The sequence below is a fragment of the Serinus canaria genome, chromosome 15 (assembly GCF_022539315.1).
Source record: "Serinus canaria isolate serCan28SL12 chromosome 15, serCan2020, whole genome shotgun sequence".
Classification (NCBI taxonomy): Eukaryota; Metazoa; Chordata; class Aves; order Passeriformes; family Fringillidae; genus Serinus; species Serinus canaria.
In genome coordinates, this window is record NC_066329.1 from 7,530,044 (window position 1) to 7,548,047 (window position 18,004).

The 18,004-nt window shown below is 43.0% G+C and overlaps 1 protein-coding gene across 21 annotated transcripts in view; it reads right to left on the reverse strand.

Annotated features, from left to right (window-relative positions):
• FBRSL1 (fibrosin like 1) overlaps positions 1-18,004 on the reverse strand; it is a 505,293-nt gene that overhangs the window by 207,829 nt on the left and 279,460 nt on the right. The gene's annotated exons all lie outside the window — the stretch shown is intronic.

The window sequence follows — 18,004 nt, forward strand, 5'->3', positions numbered from 1 at the left end:
ATTTACAGTTAGCTTTCTATAACTTTTAAGTTATGGAATTGATGTCTGGTATCTGCAGACAATGTGTGTGATACAGACACTGAAAAAAAGGTATTTGCTCATTTGCTCCTTAGACCTTTCACTGCAAGCATTCACGATATAAATAAAAGCTACAAATATTATTTCACTCCCAATACAATTATTTACGTTCCCCTACACAGCCTAATAACAAACATATTTCTTTTCAGCCAAGAGAGATCTCAAGTGGTTTAAGGGCTATGCTGCTTTTATCAGAATGGCAAAATGAGCTGCAGCCGTGTCATAGGGCAGACCCAGCCAGGATAACCCTGTGGGTTATTAGAAGAGTTATAAATACATTTAGACCACACAAAATCCATGTGTGTGTGGATTTCTTTTTTGAAGAAAAAAGAGAAGCAGACAGTAAGTTTTGAAGGCCCAAGATCAGAACTGAGTTTCTTTCCTGTGACTGAGACAACTCAGGAGAGCGCAGGGTCCATCAGAAGGGTTTATCCTGGGGATGCTCCCCTGGGGACAGGCCAGGTCACCACGTCTGCTCCCAGCATGAGACAACTGCATCTTTCCTAACATGCTCACTTGCTGGATTTCCTTTGGCAAAACCCTGGTGTGGCATTGCTGGCCCTTCTGCTACTGGTGCCTGGGAGGGGAGTCTCCTCCACAGAGAAAGGTGACATTCCCACCTCCTGCAGGCACAACCTAAGTAAGGTAACTACTGTGACACAAATACCATTTTTTCTGCTTCAGTCATGAGCTGCTGCCTATCTTGCTTTAACTGTGTGAGAAGCAAGAGAATTTAAAAGAAATTACTGAAAAGCTTTTTACTTTTCTCACAGAAATAAAAAAAAAAAAAAAAGGCAAAATAAAAGCCCCGAACACCAACAGTTTGACAGCAAGAGTAACCTCCAGTTCAGTGGCAGCTTTAATGGAAAAGAAAACATAAGGAAACGTTTTCATTTTGAAGGTCCCAAGAGACTCTTCCAAACAATACCAAGAAAAAACATTGCAGAAGTGCCAAGAATCAGGGGAGTGCTCAATTTACTTATTTTTATGGTCAGTCACTGATCATGCTGATATTTGTCTTTGGCTCTGAAATCTTAGCTGTGTTAAAATAAAGATAATACACAACTCAGGGTAAATCCAAAAACAAACTGAGACAGTCACAGAACTACTGTTGCTATCTCTGAATGCTGTTTTGTATTTGATATTTTATATTTTTACCTTACAGATTTCTAGGACAGTGATATCTTTCTGTATTACATTTCATGCAGTGGATAATTTTCTGTTAGATTTCCTATGCAAGTAGCTAAAACATTATTCTTTTGCCAGAAGAACAAATCTGAATTTATAAATTTAAACCATCAAAATGCTTACCATAAGCTGTAAGACTCTCAGTGGCATACAAAGGCTTCCAATAAAGTACAGGATGCCACAAAATAGAAAAAGTAAAGGCAGGAGGCAAAATAAAAATAGTCCCAGCTTTCCACAGGGTCCTTCTGACTATGGCATTTACATACCTTCAGACAACAGCCAGCACTGGAATTATCTTTAAGATATCAGCTGTCTCACTTGCTCAGGCTTCCACAAACATTCCACCTCTGCAGTGCCTGGGAAAGCCACAGACCCTGGGATGGTGGCCAGTGGCCACTGGAACTCTGCAGAGCCCGTGGGGTGAGTTACAGAGGCAAAACCTGTCACAGCAAATGGGCTCTCCCCTTGCACCTGGTCATGCATTCTACAAAAATCACCATTTCCACTGTACTGCTGTCCCTTGGAGCAATGGGGGAGATCTACCAGTGCTCAGATTAGTTACCACCCACTGAACAAAGCACTCAAGGTGGCACGCTGCTCACTGCTGAACTGAAGAGCTCTATTCTAATTTTACAGTGTTCCTTAGACGAAGCATCTCATGGTATCTCAGTGACTCTGTCTGGGTTTATTTGATGCTGCCAAATTTCCTCCTCCAATCCTGTCTATCTCCTCTCTCACTGGCCTCTGTATTAATGAGACTGAGCTAACAGATTGTGGCATGTCAACATGCTGAGCTGACATCCTGCTGCCCCCTCCGTGCCTGTCTGACTTTTAAGCTTTTTCTTTCCATTTCCCTTCTGGATTATGTGTAACATGCTCTGTAGTCCAGGAATGCCTCTTGCTTTGGCTGCCTTGCCTCTCTTTTTGGCATGCTCGTGGAGCCACAGGGAATCTTGCTGAGGCCGGCTAAGTCACATGTTTGCCCTTTAATGAACATTAAAAAGAAAGCAGAATCTCTGCCATTTTGATGTTTCTATTAATACAGGCCACAAGAAAGCTCAGGTTCCTGATATGAAGATCACAAAAAAAAAAAAAAACAAAGGCTTCTGTAGCAGCTGATGCAGAAGGGCTTGATCATATTGCAAAGAAAAGATCAATTATCAGGCAGTACAGAGCACGCGCTCAGTTTAAATTTGCTCAGCACAGCAATTTGGTAAATTTTGCTGTCGCTTTCTGGCATTTCTGAGCTTTGTCTTGAATGACCTTTACTTAAGGATTTATTTTCACTCACTGAACTAAAGATGCTCAGCACAATGGAAAGATGTCTTTGGCAAGTCACTTTATGGGATACATCTTGAGATTAGGAGCTGAAATAGTGATGTTCCTTCATAACCCTTTCCTGCCTTCTCTTGGATCCAACAAAGGGGGAGAACACTTGGGGAATTATAACTTGCTTTTCCACAGATGCCCCACACAAGGACATCTCTTCTGGAGAACAGCAAATGCAGGTGTGCAAAGACCAGGGGGAAGGAAGGACAACATCCCCAGCACCTCAACTTCAAGTACACACATCCAGGAAACTCAAACTCCGTCTCTGTAACAGTGATCTGCTGCGTAAAAAGCAACCACCAAACCAAAAATATGACCGTGTTCAGCTGGAGTGACCTTTGCAAGAAATCTAGGGGAAGAGAAAAGAGCAGAATCTTTCCTTCCAAGGGAGGATTGTGAATTGTCTCCCAACTGCACTCCTGAGCGTGAATCAATTTTCTTCCAGTCGATAACTAGCGCAAAGGTTCTAACCTTCATTTGTGCTCCAAATACTCAATCGGGGATGTAGAACACATACCAATTAAGCAATTCAGCTAAAATAAGAAGGCCGTGAACCAACATCGTTGCTGCAGCTGCCCCTGAGGGATCGAGGGTTAGCAGCTTGGGGAAAAGGTAATTTATTGAGCTTAATACTCTGCGAAATGTTCTCATGATAATAAGATTGTAAGATCGTTTTAATATCTGAAGTCATGTTGAAAAGGTCATTTCTCACTTTTTACGCCTACCTAAGTCATGTAAATTAGAGCTACTCAAACAGAGTTGAGGATGTTTGCAGCCTAAGTTTTTCTACGTTTTTGGATGACAGAGAAAAATGTCAGTAATCCCATGTGGTTGACACAACCAGCCAGTGACCATGAGTTTCAGAATAGCAACAGTAATGGAAGCAGCTACTTTTGCTGTGCATAAGGCCAGCATTTCATCTTTGACCTAGCTATAATAGCTATACTGCTCAGACTTTTGTCCTCCTCTTTAATGTTGTGATTTGTTAAAAAGTTATTTCAAACACACTACATGTAATCTGAAAGGGGAGGGGAATACAGTTGATGTCTTTGCCAGAAGTTTTATAACCCAGGGAAATGGGACATTGGCAATTTCACAAAGTACTTGCCTCTTTCCCAACATGCTTTTTTCCACAAGAGAATTAACTTGGAGATTCTTTTTTCTTTCCTTTTTTTAAAATGCTTTCTAGGCAGAAACTTTGTAGACTTTGCCTCCACGTCTCCCAGCCAACATTCCTAAATCACAACTTGCAGCTGCCCTTGCTATTGCAGCCTCAGAGCCTCCATTTGGCAGAGCACCAGCATCATGCCAGGATGTGATGTTTCAGTGATGTGCACAATTACCCAACAGGGATGGAGCAGAGATCCCCAAACGCATTTCACTAAGGCCCCTGAATCATATTTGAAACCAAGTCTTCAAAATTTATAACAGCATTAGGCTATCTAGGCCCTTAGTTTCATTTATGTTTTGAAGCTTCAAATCCATCACACAATGGAGCTAAACGAGGGCATTATTCAGAGCAGTAATGCACTTGATCCCATGGAGGCTAAATGATAGAAATCCCATCCTGCTCTCTTCTTTTATTTTCCAGCATCTCCTTTTCTCCTCATCTTTCAGCCCCAACTCTCAGCCTTTACACAGCCACTATAAAACACAACCCTCCCAGGAAAACCTCCCTTGCCACCCCCCTTCCTAATAATTTTTCCATCTCCTTTCTGCTGAACCACTGCCCCATTTGTGACTCCTCACTGGTCAGGCCACAAGCTTTTCAGAGGAAAAGTCTCCTGTTTTTCTCTGCTTGGCAGTGTGCTCCAGAGGTGCTATGCAAACGATTTATTATAACAGATTATGGCCCAGAGTAATTTAATAGACTGGAAAGCCCAGCTGAGGAGAGGCAGCCATTCAGCATTCACAAAGCGTGCCACACTTGTATTTTTCAATACATAATACATAAATCTCTCTGCTGCTGTGGCTCTGTTTTCAGATTTGCTGGGTTTAGTATGTGAAAATTTTCCGACTATTTATCAGCTTGATCTTCTCTGTCAGCCTTTATCATCCCTTGCAGTCCTCCTGAAAACTCCCTGAAACAGAGAGATCAAGGCAGCTGCCAAACAATGTCACAGCCTTCCAGGGGTGGGGCTCTGCAGAGGGCTGTACCCCTCCATGACAAAACTGTCACCCTTATTATGATACCAGCAATAATAACAGTAACATCTTGCTGAACCACTCTATCTCAGCAGAAAATCTGGGAGGGAGAAGAAATGTCTGCATGCTTGGCTTCCTTGGTTAGGTCCAAAGGGCTGGGGGCAAGACACTTGGAAAAAGAGAATCCCCCTCTGACATTTGGGGGATTCACTGAGGACAACTCTTCCATGATAATGCTTCACCCCATTATGATCTGTTTTGCTATTAATTGGCCACACCTAATAGCAAGCCTGCCAGGAATTCGCCAATTCCCGTGGGAGACCTTAGCTGACAAGAAGTTCATGCCAACATCCAGGTAACACCCTCCTCCCCCAGCTCATCAATGCTCACTTTGCTTTCCAGGCTCAGTTTTGCTAAGGAACACGGCATCCAGCTAGAAAGTTTTTCCACTATGAACTGCGCTTTCAAGGAAGGTGATTCACAAATGAAAGGTGGAAAATATAATCCTGAAAAAATGAGAAAATGGAGATCCTGAGCAAAAGTGAGTTTTCATTTGGCCAATGGATTAAAGGTTCAACCTGCCATCTGCCTTTCACTTGGTTAGATAAATGTGAGAGTGCATTTGCATGCAAGGCAAAAGAACCACAAGGAGCTTCAGTTTAGAAGAGTGTCCTCAACGAGAGGTTCCAATTTGGATGTTGACTGCTCCTAACAGACCATCACAGAAAACTCTTGAGCACTGGTGCTTACAGGGTTGTCTCCTCCTTTCCCGCTCTCCTCAGCAGCTGTCGAGCAAGTGAAGTTTCCAAAACACGAGCAGGACTTAGGCAACTGTGAAACAATAAATCACGTTTGCCTGGCCTTGGCAGTCTGTCTGCTTTTGCAAATTTGCACCCTGCTTGGGACGAATGTGGCTGCAGGTATTTCATGGGCAGGGCCAAGCAGTGGTTAACGGGAAACCTGCTGTCTACTCCTTCCAGCACGTGCCAGGCACTGCAGCCTGAGCATTAATAGATGATGAATTGCTATTTGGGAGAAATATATGTTTTACATATAGCTTAATATGCGTTCATAAAGAAAGGCTGAAACCTGTTAATTCCCGGCATTTATGCCTTCAGCCAGTTTTAAAAATTCCTGCACAGTTTTGGAGGAGCCAATATTTCCTTGTAGACTGGAAAAATCTCCACAAAAGGGAAAAATAAAGCCTTGAAGTACATGAATAGTACAAATTACAGAATTCTGCAAAACTTATCTGCAACTTTGCTGCAATTCTCCAAAACTTATCTGGAATGCTACTTAAAAAAAAGGGTGAGGGTATAAGGTTACGTGGAAAAAAATACACACCTTTCACACATGTTTTTTTAGTCAGCATTTTTGTAGGGAATTTTGCAGCATACATAAAAGAAGCGTAGAAAAAGGCAAGGTATTTCAAATAGTTTCATTCTTTTCATTAAGATCACTCTTTCCTCTAATTCTTTTTATAACAACAGCAAAGCCTCTTCCTGAGTTTTTACAAGTTTGGTATGGCACAATCTCTCAAGAACTAAAAACAATAAGTGATGGTCTAGTGGAGTTACTGCAGTCAACATAGAAAAGGAATGTTTATTGCCCAATTAGTGACTTCAAGAAATGCCAGGTCTGTGAGAGACAATGAAGACAGGATTCATCTGGCTATTGTAACTCCAGGCGCCTGGTTCCTAACTCTGGCCAGTCCTTCCTTTAGCCCCAGCCCTCCTCAGGATCAATAAAAGGATGAGGCCACATCCAGCCGGATTCTGAGCACTAGAAAACCACAGCCACACCACCAGCCAAGCCCTTTCATGCTCCAGTGTCTCACAACACAGCAGCAGCGACGTGGCAAACTTCTGCACGTTACACACAGATGGGTTTTAAATAAAAGCACACACCAAACCAGATCTCCAAGAAACTCTGCTCCCAGGAGGCCATCCAGAGCCAGCCTACGATGCTGGAGGGAAGAGACTGGTGCTCTCCTTCACAGACCATTCAGCCCTTTTTCTAACTGATGCCTGTACAGAGCACAGCCAAGAAAGCAACCATAGACAGTGCTGAATCTGGAAAACGTGAAGCATGAAAGAAGTGTTTAACTTCATATATTCAAGCAGATCAAAGATTTATAACTCAAACTTTCTACGCATCAAACTTCGCAGCTGTTCCCTTTATCAGCTCACTAGGAAAAAGTCTCTGTGGATTGGTGCCATTCTTCGTAAAACCTCAATTGCTCTGCAATAAAAGAGGTCTAATTTTTACAGCACAGTTCTGCTTATATTTAGTATCAACATCTGACCACAAGTGCCAAATATAAAAGTTACTGGGACTCACTTTAATTGCGTTTCGTGCTCTCTTTGCGCACCAAATCCTTTAGCCTGAGTCAGTGAATGCTCAGGCAGCTGACATTTGCATCTACCAGTAAATACTTAACTTCCCTTCAATGTGGAAATCCAGCATTAACTTCCATTGCTTTAGACTGGGACCAAAATGTTCTTCACATGTAAAAATCTATGTGTAACTTTACACAACGAGAGCACTATTCTACCTCAGCTGTCTTCCCTTTAAAACTTTCTCTAAAGCAAGAATAAAAATACTAAAAAATGCACCAACTCCTTTCTTTCTGGCTCTCCTCCTCTTGAGGAGTTCTCAAAGCCAATTAAGACACCATTAAAGAGGCAGGCCCAGCAATGGAAGGCAGAGCACCATGGAGCACCTACAGCAGGACTGCAGCCACTCGTTAGCTCGTCATCCCAATTAGGGACGTTCCCTGTTTCAGCTGCATGGCAACTGCAATCCTTTTGGCATTCAGGACTGTGTGACCCTGCCAGGGATGAGGGTGCTGTGATCCTGCTTGGGAGTGCAAATTAAGCTTCCTACAGTTGGGTGCAAACAGGGTTTCCATTAACTTCATCCTTTCCCAATATTTAGTTTAACTACCTGTGTTAGAGCCAGGGGGACTTTTACTGCTAAGAACATTCATTTGCAGGCCCATCTCTTGCCCAAATACCTAAAGCAGTACAGCAATAGTTTCATGTTAATGCACATCTTGGTTAAATAAACCAGTTTTCCAGGCTGCTGGGTTTTCATTTACATTTCTGGTAGATTAGTCTGAGCTGTGGAACTGAACACCACTATACCAGGAAATGGGAAGAGGTAAATCAGTCCTTTCTTGCACAGCTTCCCACCTAAGAGCCAACTGTCTCCATCAAGCCCCAGCCCCTTGAGTTGCCCATGAACCTCTCTGCTTCTGGGGGCAGTACACAAACCCACTTAGCCATGGAATATAGGCACCACCCTCAGCTAATGAGACATTCAGGGGCTCCTTCCCTGGGCTTTGAACTGGGATGTTTATCCAACCTACCTGAGGCAGTCACCAAGAGGGGGAAAAAAAAAAGGAATGATAATAAAAGGTTGATTAATTATGTGCAATAACTGGGACAGCATATCATGAAAATTCCATTCTTGTTTACTCAGCTAATTCACTTTTTATGAGTGTTTAGGCTTTAAAGCAAAACAAAGCACTAATTACCCAATTAACGAGCAATTAAGTTACTGCAGCCTAATAGCCTGTACAGTGGCTGCCTTTATGAGTCTGATGGTGAGTTAGAGACCCATTAAACAAATTTATACACAGCTGTAGCAAACATTACATTTCCAGAGATGTTACATTACATGCTAATATTTTCACAGCCTTGAAACATCATTCACTGGTTTAGTGAACAGTTTGCCAGTTTACTCAGCCAAGCCCTGACAAAGGGAAGGTCTCTCACGTTGTACCAGCAGCTACAACCCAGGGATGGATAAGAAGTGGATGTCTGTATTTCAAAGCCTTCTTGAAAGATCAGGTGGCTTTTAATCAAGGTGAGTAATATCCGCCTTAAAATTTTAAATTTTGCCTTTGTTTAGGAAAAAATCAGAGTTCAGTCATTTTCAATAATTGCACTTACTTCAGGAGTCTAAGCTGCTCTTGCAGCAGGTGACATTGTACTGGAAGTTTTAGGTTGGCAACTGGGTTGTGAAGACGAGGACACTTTACTTTGTGGAGAGATAAGATGTTTCTGTAAACTCCTGAGAGACAGAAGGGATTACCTGTGACGAAGCACTGCAGCCCTGAATGATGGTGCACTATCAGAAACAAGCTCTCCCCTCCTGCACACTGAGCAGCCACAAAGCACAGTGGCATGAAAGCTAAGCAAGAGTTTGGTCTTAGCTCCAGTGCTCTCTTCCCTTCAATAACTGAACCCACCATATTATATCTGTATTTCAGTGTGGTTCAATTTTCACATCAATAATCGGTGTATCTTTTAGTGCAATTTTGATTGCATGGAGAAAAAGCTCTATTTGTAAAGCAACCATTTCATCACAGTTTAAGAAAATATAATTTTTTCTGAGTGAGACTACATGAAACTCAAAATAGATCAATCATTCCTTTCTGCCCATATGAGACAGGTTTCCAGTTATCTACTAGCACAGAAAAAAACCCCTTAGTTCACCTCTTTCACAGGCATAGTAACACTTCAAAGCACAGGCTGCACTATGTAAATAAGGACTATTTCATAGACCAAAATCATGTAAGCACTGCAGTATTTCCCTACCAGGCTGTTGCATTTCCCCAGGAACTCCATGGAAACATGCTGTAAACAGTAAAGATTATTGGGTACAGTGGTGGCCTGACTTTAACCTGATATTAAAGACAAGCCATTACTTGGAAGTCCAGGAGCTGGAAGTAGATATTTTTTTCAAGTTGCACATGTACACACACATCAAACCTTCAAGCTGGTATCATCACAGTCCCACTGAATTCCACCAACTGCCCAGGTCTGGTTCCTGTATGTTTGTTAATAAATACGAGACACACCTGTGCTAACAAATGCATGAGGAGACCTCATCTGTCCTATGGATAAACAGAGTTCTGCTCACATCCTGTCCCCAGACACTTCCCCAAGCAGAATTGCTAACAAGGCCCCATTGCCTTTGGCCTGTGCTTAGAGTTCCTTCTTGTGTAAATTCTCTGAAATCTAATAAGGTGTAAGCTTAAGCTTCAACATTTTCCCTATGGGAATACTGAAGATGTGTTCTTTTCTTTTTTTCCCCCCACAAACACTGTAAGTTTAATGGGTTTGAGATATTTATTGTTCCATCAAATTTGATAGACCAATTCTCTGATGGAATTAAAAAAAATATTAGAATGGGGAAGTACAAACACACACACAAGGACATGTGATCTCACAGACTGTGCTTTCTTAGGAACACAGGCTAAATGAGAAAAGCAACCATCTCCTTTGGTGGTAGATGGCTGCATGGATAAATGTATCAAGTCAGGTTTTGTAAGGTATTTAAAACCAGCATGGCATGGAAAAAGTATGGAAAAACATCAGGAGCAACAGCACAGAGCCAGAACAACCCTCTTTTTTTGTGATCATAAACAGTGTAGGAAGGTAAATGGACAGCCAAAATGAAAAATGTGGAAAACAAACCTGAGGGCAACAAATGAGAGTCAAAGCAACTACATCTCACCTAAATAGGGACATATTTTAATCATGTCTTTATTAATGCTTTCTTAAAAACTTCATCACCCATCAGCCACTCAAACTGGCAGCCCAGCAGCATCTGGTTTTGATTGAATAATGTCTCCCAATTTATCTTTAGTCTTTCATTTTTTAATTTTCATTTTTATTAAAGAAAAGGTCTTACCTGGCCTGTTTTGTATTGTTCTCTCTGCTCTCTCTTTTTTTTAATCTAAAGTAATTTCAAAGAGTGAGCGTCAGATATCAAACCCAATATCCTTTTTCTCATTAGCACTTTTCCCGTGCAGACCTTCAAATGTGGTAATAATTAATGAGTCTGTGTCAGAAAATGAATAAAAGATGGCTCAGATGCTTCACTGTTCAGGGCTGACCTTTAGCTGAGTCTACTGTATTAATATATTCTTGTGTTGTCAGACTCAAAGAGCTAACTGCCTTATGAATTATTTATCAACACAAAAAGTCTTAACCAGAAACAGTGTTAACATTAATTTCTAACCCTCTGTGTCACAGCAAAGCCTGCCTGCACTGCATAATTGAATTTTAGTTTTAGACAAGCAATCAAAGCACAAGTCACTGTTGTTGTAAGTGTGGCTGCCTATGATAGCAAGAGGAACGGCTGCTCTTTTTGCACATCTGGTGCATTACAGGCAGCTCAGGTTTCTGTGGGCAACAAGCCTGACTGCAGACGAACGTGGAATGGGTTTGTAGGGATGAGGAGAGCTGTGGCTCCCTCCTCCCCAGCACACTTCTAGATGCTGAGCTGCTTTTTACCCTGCTACTGCCATTTCTGAGCAGGGCTGGTACGGAAGGTGAAGCCTTCTCTGCTTTGGGCACCCTGAGGGGCTGCTTGCCACTCCTGAACCATGGGGAATGAGGCTGGGAAGACTCTGCTGGCTCTTGGTTTTGCTCTTCCACCTGGTCTCTCCCAGATGAGTGTCCATCTATCCCCCTGCTCTCCCCTGTGTGCTCCCCAAATGCATGAGCTTCCACAGCCCATCATTTGCAGCTGCTGCAGAAGAGGGTTTCAACTGCTATCCCCAGCCAATTCTGAGTAACTGGCAAATTGATTTACAGGTTAGGCTTAATTTGTATCACACCAACCCTACTAAGGCCTAAGATTCAAGGGCTCAGTCAGGACTTAAGGGCTGCAATCACAACTCTTCCCTGCAGGAGAGTCTTGGGAAATTATGCTTGTGCTGGACCAAGAGCAGAGATGTAACAGCACATGTGTAGGAGGGAAATGACTCTATTCCCTGGTGGAACACATCAGCCTGTGCTCACAGCTCCTGGAAAAGCAGCACCAGCCCAGTACCTTTTTTTCAGTTCACACTCAGTGACTGAGGCTTGTTCATCCCTGAAGAAACAGTTCAGAGATTACCAACAGAGCATGAGGGCCTTGAAGAAATGAGACATAGCTTTAGGCTCTAAATCCTGCAACAACTCAGCCAAAGAGCAGCTTTGGTAGCTTTCTCCCTCTGTTCTCAGAGTCAGCAAGGGCAAAAAGAGAATTAAATCCCTTTGGCTCGTTCCCATCTAAGTAAAGAATGAAGGGGGAACTCCTTAGTCCTACAAGATCTCTTCTCTTACTTTCCTGGGAGCTTAAACCCAGGGGCTGAATGAGAACCAAGAAAGGCCAGCACAGAGAAGCTGCTGCTGCTGGACCTCCATAGGAACTCAGGTCTCAACAGGGATGATGGAGAAGCACCAAGAGCTCAGACAAATGACTGTGCAGCTGAGGGGAGGAAGACAGACACCCTGTGGAGCACAAATGCTGCAGCTCCTTCAAGGGAGAGTAACCCCACCCAAAGAGGAAAAGAAAAGCAGTCCTGTCATTCAGCTGGGCATCACTCAGTGCCTGACACAGGGAAGGACTTTGACTATGTTTGCAAAACCTGTTGTGGCCTCACACTGAACCCAGCTCCTGCTGGGAATGCCGGGATCCAGAACAAAACCCCTGAACTACAGGTACACTGACTCTGAGGAAAAAAAGCTGTTTTTACAAAGCTGCCAGCAGGATCTGGATGCTTAGTTCAAATGAATGGAAACTGGGTGCCTTAATCCCCGAGAGCTTTGTGAAATTTTAATAAAGAAGATCCCTACTGTCTCCAAAGTGAGGAATGAGCACTTCCCCTTACCTAATGACTGACTTGGTAATCAAAGGTTTGCTCTTCCCAGGAGCTGTGTGCATCACGCCTTTGCAACAAGAAAGCAGACGAGTGTTTTAATCTGAGCTGAAAAGTGCTGAGCTTTGCGGGTGTTAGGCTGTGTGATTCTGGGTTTTCCATCCAAGATTGCCAGCCAAGTTTCAATGGAAAACAAGACACGACATTTTTCAACACTCTGCTAACTCTTCTTAAGACTAATCTTTTATAGGCGCTGGGATCTTCAGAGCAGATTATTTTCTGTAGTTGTTTTTATTTTTACTCTGGAGCCAATGATGGAATAAATCAGTCTTTGCCAAACCAGATACTTTTCTTTGGCAGACATTTGCATATTAAATCTAAAATTGTTTGCCATGACACAGTGAAAAGCAATTCTTGAAAGCCACTTCACATCCTTCCTGCAAGATCTCACTAGCACCTCAGTAAGTAACACCAACCTGTTTTTTTGGAGGCCTGATAACCTGGCACACTCAGCTGTTCCTTGTACTCTTAGTGCTCCAAGCAAAATCGATGATCAAAGGTCTGGAAGACACGCACTCCTGCAGTAAATCCCCAAGACAGCTCAGGTCTCCCTTCAATTTGGTATTTATTAGCTTTTTCCCCAAATACATCACAAGATGGTGACGACTAATTCCCATCTGTACACGCCTGCTCCCAAGCTATGGAAAATGACTCTACAGGCCAACTGGAAGCTGAATAGTTTATCCATGAGCCAAACAAGTGAGATTTAAGGATGAGTGATATGCTGGGATTGACTCTTTGCCCTGCCAAAGGCTCTGGGAGGGTACATCCTCTGCAGCACGTTGGCAAACAGATGGAAACAGCCCCTAGCTTTATGGCTCTTGCACCAGCATGGTGACCTGCTCCAGATCCTGCTGCTTCCTACGTCCCAAACTCTCTCTGTTGGTTGTATGAAATATGTTACAATTGGGGATATATATATTTTTTTAATCTTCCACTTCAATATACCAGACTAAGCTAGTAAAAAAATGAGACGGTCATGCTCTTTTAAAATAACAAAACACCCACCCTGGCAGTTATGACATAACCCGGCAGATTTTTCTTGTTACTTTGCTGTTTTAAGTGCCTCACTCAATGTGAATCCAATTACCAAGGCCTTTGTTTTCCCTAACAAAGGGACTGTGTTTCGGGGCTCCGACTCATCTGGCTTTAATCATCTCTCATGAGGGGAGCTCACTAACAACCACCTTGGGATACCTTTTATGACAGATTTGGGAAGGCGCATGAAAGAGGGGGTGGTTGGAAGAAAAAGGAGATGAGGTAGATCCCCTGCTCCCTTTTTTTGTTGGGTTTTTTTGACAAGTGCACAGGCTTTCCACAGCGCTCCAGTAAACTCGAGCATGACATACCCCCGGCCACGGATGGAAGTGATTTTAGAGTGGCTATTTTTTTGGACTGAACTGTGGTTTATTTTAGAAGTCTCCAAAGTATTCTGAAAGAAGGAAGGAAGGGAAAAAGCCCAGCTCTGGATCTTCCCTGGCCCATGTGGCTGAAAATTACCCATTTTACTACTACTCAGGCCTGTGCCAGTTGGCCAGTCTGGACAGACATGTTTTCTTTTCCCTTTTAGGCTTATTCTATAACAGATTTTTCCTCATAAAAGTTACAACTGGTGTAGCTCCTCTCAAGTTTGAAAAGCAAAACTTTTGAAATCCATAGGACTCAATTCATGTGGCTGAGCACCAGAGATCCTTCGAGCGACACAAGGAACCAAACTTTGCTGTGGTAGAAAATGGGAATTTCATTCTCTCCCCCTTCATTGCAGGAGGCAATCAGGGTTGCTCAAGTCACGCTTTAAAAGTAATCATTTCAATACCAGACTAGTAAACAAAGACTTATTCCATCCTGAAATGTTGTATTTAAAAGGGAAAACCCTTCCCCAAAGCAATCTTCCCCTGCTAATTGCAGTGTAAAAGACCATCAAACATACTGTAAGTATTATTTTCTCAATGTTGCATGGAAAATTTATGGTCCAATTTCCATTGTATTCAATAACCAGCACAAGTACTAGTGTTAAGCTTAGAAAAGCTTGTTTTAATCACATATTAATATCAGTTGTTTTGCTTTCATTGAGTTTAATAAATTCTTTTTTCAGGGCCATGAGCCGGCTACAGCAATTCCCAAATACCTGATAGGGAAATGTATTTAAGGTTTCTGGGTCAATCCTTTTTCACTGCATGTGACAAGGACAGGAATCTGCCAATTATCCCTTCTCTCAACATTTTGGTAACCCCAGTAAATGGTCACACAAAGTCTTCTGAAGGCTGGTCTATTGTCTCAAAGGTTCCTGGCTGTTGCAGCACTTGCTCTCACACCCTGTTATCCCCCTTGTGTACAGGGGGAGGGATAAAAGAAATCCCCAGCTGCAATGGTAAAAACCTCATTAAAAAAAAAAAAAAGAAAGGGAGTACAGTAGAGAACTATCCAACTTTGATGAGAATCCCAAACATTTCCTGAAGGCCCACAAAATTAGAAGAATGAGGCAAACAGTGAGAAGTAGCAGACTCCAGGCTCTACCATCCAGCCTTGGTTTTTGACCTGATAAACTGGGATTTTTGGGAAGAACTTCATCCTGCAGTGTTCACAGCACCCCAGCTCTGGACAGGACCATCTAGTCCCTCCTTTCTCTCCTGTGCTCTTTGCTGGAAGGATGGTGACCTATCCCAGCACCCCTGCTTTTCCCAAAAGCTTTGGGAAGCCTTTCATGCACTCAGTTTGTCTCTGCCTTTCAGAAATCATTTTAGATTGATACAACCATTCCACAAACACAGGGCAGAATTTCTGCTCTGCGACAGTCTACTCACAATTTCTTTTTTTTTTTTGGGGGGTTGGAAAACAACACTCAGACCTTTACCAGGCACAGCACTGCACTGACAACCCCACACAAATCACAAGAGCTACTGTGTTAGGCTAATGTGGGCAATGACCCAGGCAACATGATTTACCAGTACAGTAACTATCATACATTTCATGTTGATTTACTAAGTCCTTACATGAGTGCTGGAACTAAAACTTACACTGAATGTTGCAGAAGTCAAATGAGAATTGTTTTGTTCTGTTCAGAGTGCAGGGGCATCCCCAGGGCAGGTCTCCAGCTGAAGCCCCTCCACTCCAGACCCTTCCTCCTACTGATTCCAAATGTCCACTGTGTGTTAAACACAGGACCATACAAAGGCAACTGAGTGAATCACAGACAAAGAATAAGCATGTTCCCCCAGAGGAAAAGGTTTACCTAGTTATGAGCTTTCCCACCCAGCTTAAAAAGTCTGCTGAAATGAGATTGCTTGGCCAGACTTGCAGTAATGCAAGGGGATCTTCAAAATTAGCTCTGAAGGTTCAGGAGCTGAGAAACATTCAGTGATCATGAGCTGATGGATGCAGTTGCAGGTTTCCTGATGCTTCAGCCAAGACTTCAGGAGACCACACTGCTTGCCACTGCTTATTATTATTATTTTTTACTATTACACAACCCAATCTGCTAAACTTCAATGGATTAGCTTTCATTTTAAGAATTTTAGCTTCAGTTCTTAAAAAACATCTGCAGGGCTAAAAGAACCCCAACATTGCTCCACAGTACAAAACCAAAACCCTGGGATACCAAGAGTTTACCTAAGATTTTGATTGAAGTTCCTCCACGTCCATCTCTCTCGGTTTTGCCCTAAACCCCTGTCCTTGTAAATAGTTGACATCAGCTGGACAGAGGAACCAGCTGGGCACAAGGTGGTTATGCCTTGGTTTTGTGGGTATTTTACTATACAGAAAGATCAATGCAGTTTCTCCATAAAACACTAATCATTCCAACTCTCACTGTGAATAATTAAGAGCATTAATCATATTTCAGGCAAATATTTCCACACAGTTTATTAATATATGCCAATCAGATCAGAAAGACTCAGTAATAACTGAGATTCTAAGCCCTACTAAAAAAGCAGCTTTTTAAGACATCCTGTGGTTCCAGATGTTTTGCACAGCTATTTATTTAGCTTGTAAACAAGCCACCAAAAACATTCCACATAATGATGGGAGAACCGCAATTACATTGTTGTGGGGATTTCCAAAGAGCTCAGCATACTTTTGTGATTTAGAGAAGAGAAATCTCTCATTCTTTCGGAGAGCTGATTTCCAGATTTATGTCTGTGCTGTGAAGTGCCCTGGGAATCATTAAAATGGTGACAAAGAAAAGTGATTTTCTTTATTAAAAGAGGAATGAAGGAGGGGAGGGTGAAAGAAGAGAAGCCTCCCTGCTCTCCCCCACAACAGATTACTTTCCTCCTTGTCACGAAATTTATGTGGAGCCAAATGATCATGAAGTAGCACTGATACTCTTTTGCCTCAATTTTTATGCATATTTATTTACAACAAACTGCTAGAACAGCTGCACTCCAGTCTATCCAATGACAAACTCCAGCCTCTGCCTTACCAGGCCCTGCTCAAAGCATGGCACCAGCAGTGTGCCCACCCCACAGCCTCTTGCCCACTGGTACCTTTATGGTGCTGGTGCTAAAAATTGGAGAAGTGGCACAAAACTCCCTGCACACCATGGGAGGCTCTTGCTCCCTCGCAGCCATGTGGCCACATCCATGCTAGGGGTGACCTCAGCTGCTCCTGCCTCAAACCCCCACCCAACCTGGCCTTGGACACTTCCAGGGATGAGACAGCTGCTCTGGGCAACCTGTTCCAGTGCCCCAGCACCCTCACAGGGAAGAGTTTCTTCTGTGTATCACTGAATGCTTCAGAGAGCAGAGCCCAGCTGCCCTGGGGCCAGTGGCACTGCCAGAGTTTGTGGATAACACAAACCACCTGCTGGGACACACTGTGCTGGCACCCAGAGCATTTCATTTCAAGTGTGCAACAGGCAGCTGCAGTTTTTAACTGATTCTGATTTGAGCTGCCCAGTGAAAATGGAAATTTCTATGTGCCACTAGCAGTTCCCTGAGCTGCAAAGACCTCATGATCACCTTCTCTCATTTTGTCATTGGTAATACAAGCTAATTGCTCCAAGCCAAACTGAGCTCAGCCTTCATCTCCAGGTGCTCTCTTTGGTCCTGCAAAGGGGCACTTCAGTTCAATGTTCAAACCTTATTCTACTTCAACAGCACAAAAATAAAACCAGATATCCTCTACAGAAAAAAGACCAAAGAAGGAAATCAGCATTTTCAGCACTTCATAGATTTGCTGCTTTCATTCAAATCCAGCCCAATGGCTGTGACTCCAACCTCCAGCTCTGGGAAATGCTCCTGTTTGTGCTCCCAGTCACACATGGGGATGCCACACAGCTCACCTTTGTGCCCTGACCCTGCCTGCCACTGCCAGCAAGGGGGGACAGCCCATCCTCAAACCCTGCCCCGGGGTCAGGATCTAAAGGCAGCCACCTCCAAAAACAAACACTGCTAAATCCTGCTTACAAGGACACAAAGGTGCCTTTTTGAGTCTAATTTTTTTGAGCTATTTCAGTAAAATACTTTTATAACTCCTGGCTATGTGGTGATAGCTGAAGGTGAAGATTTTAATCTTGACAAGGGTGCAGAGCCCCAGGGCAGGAGA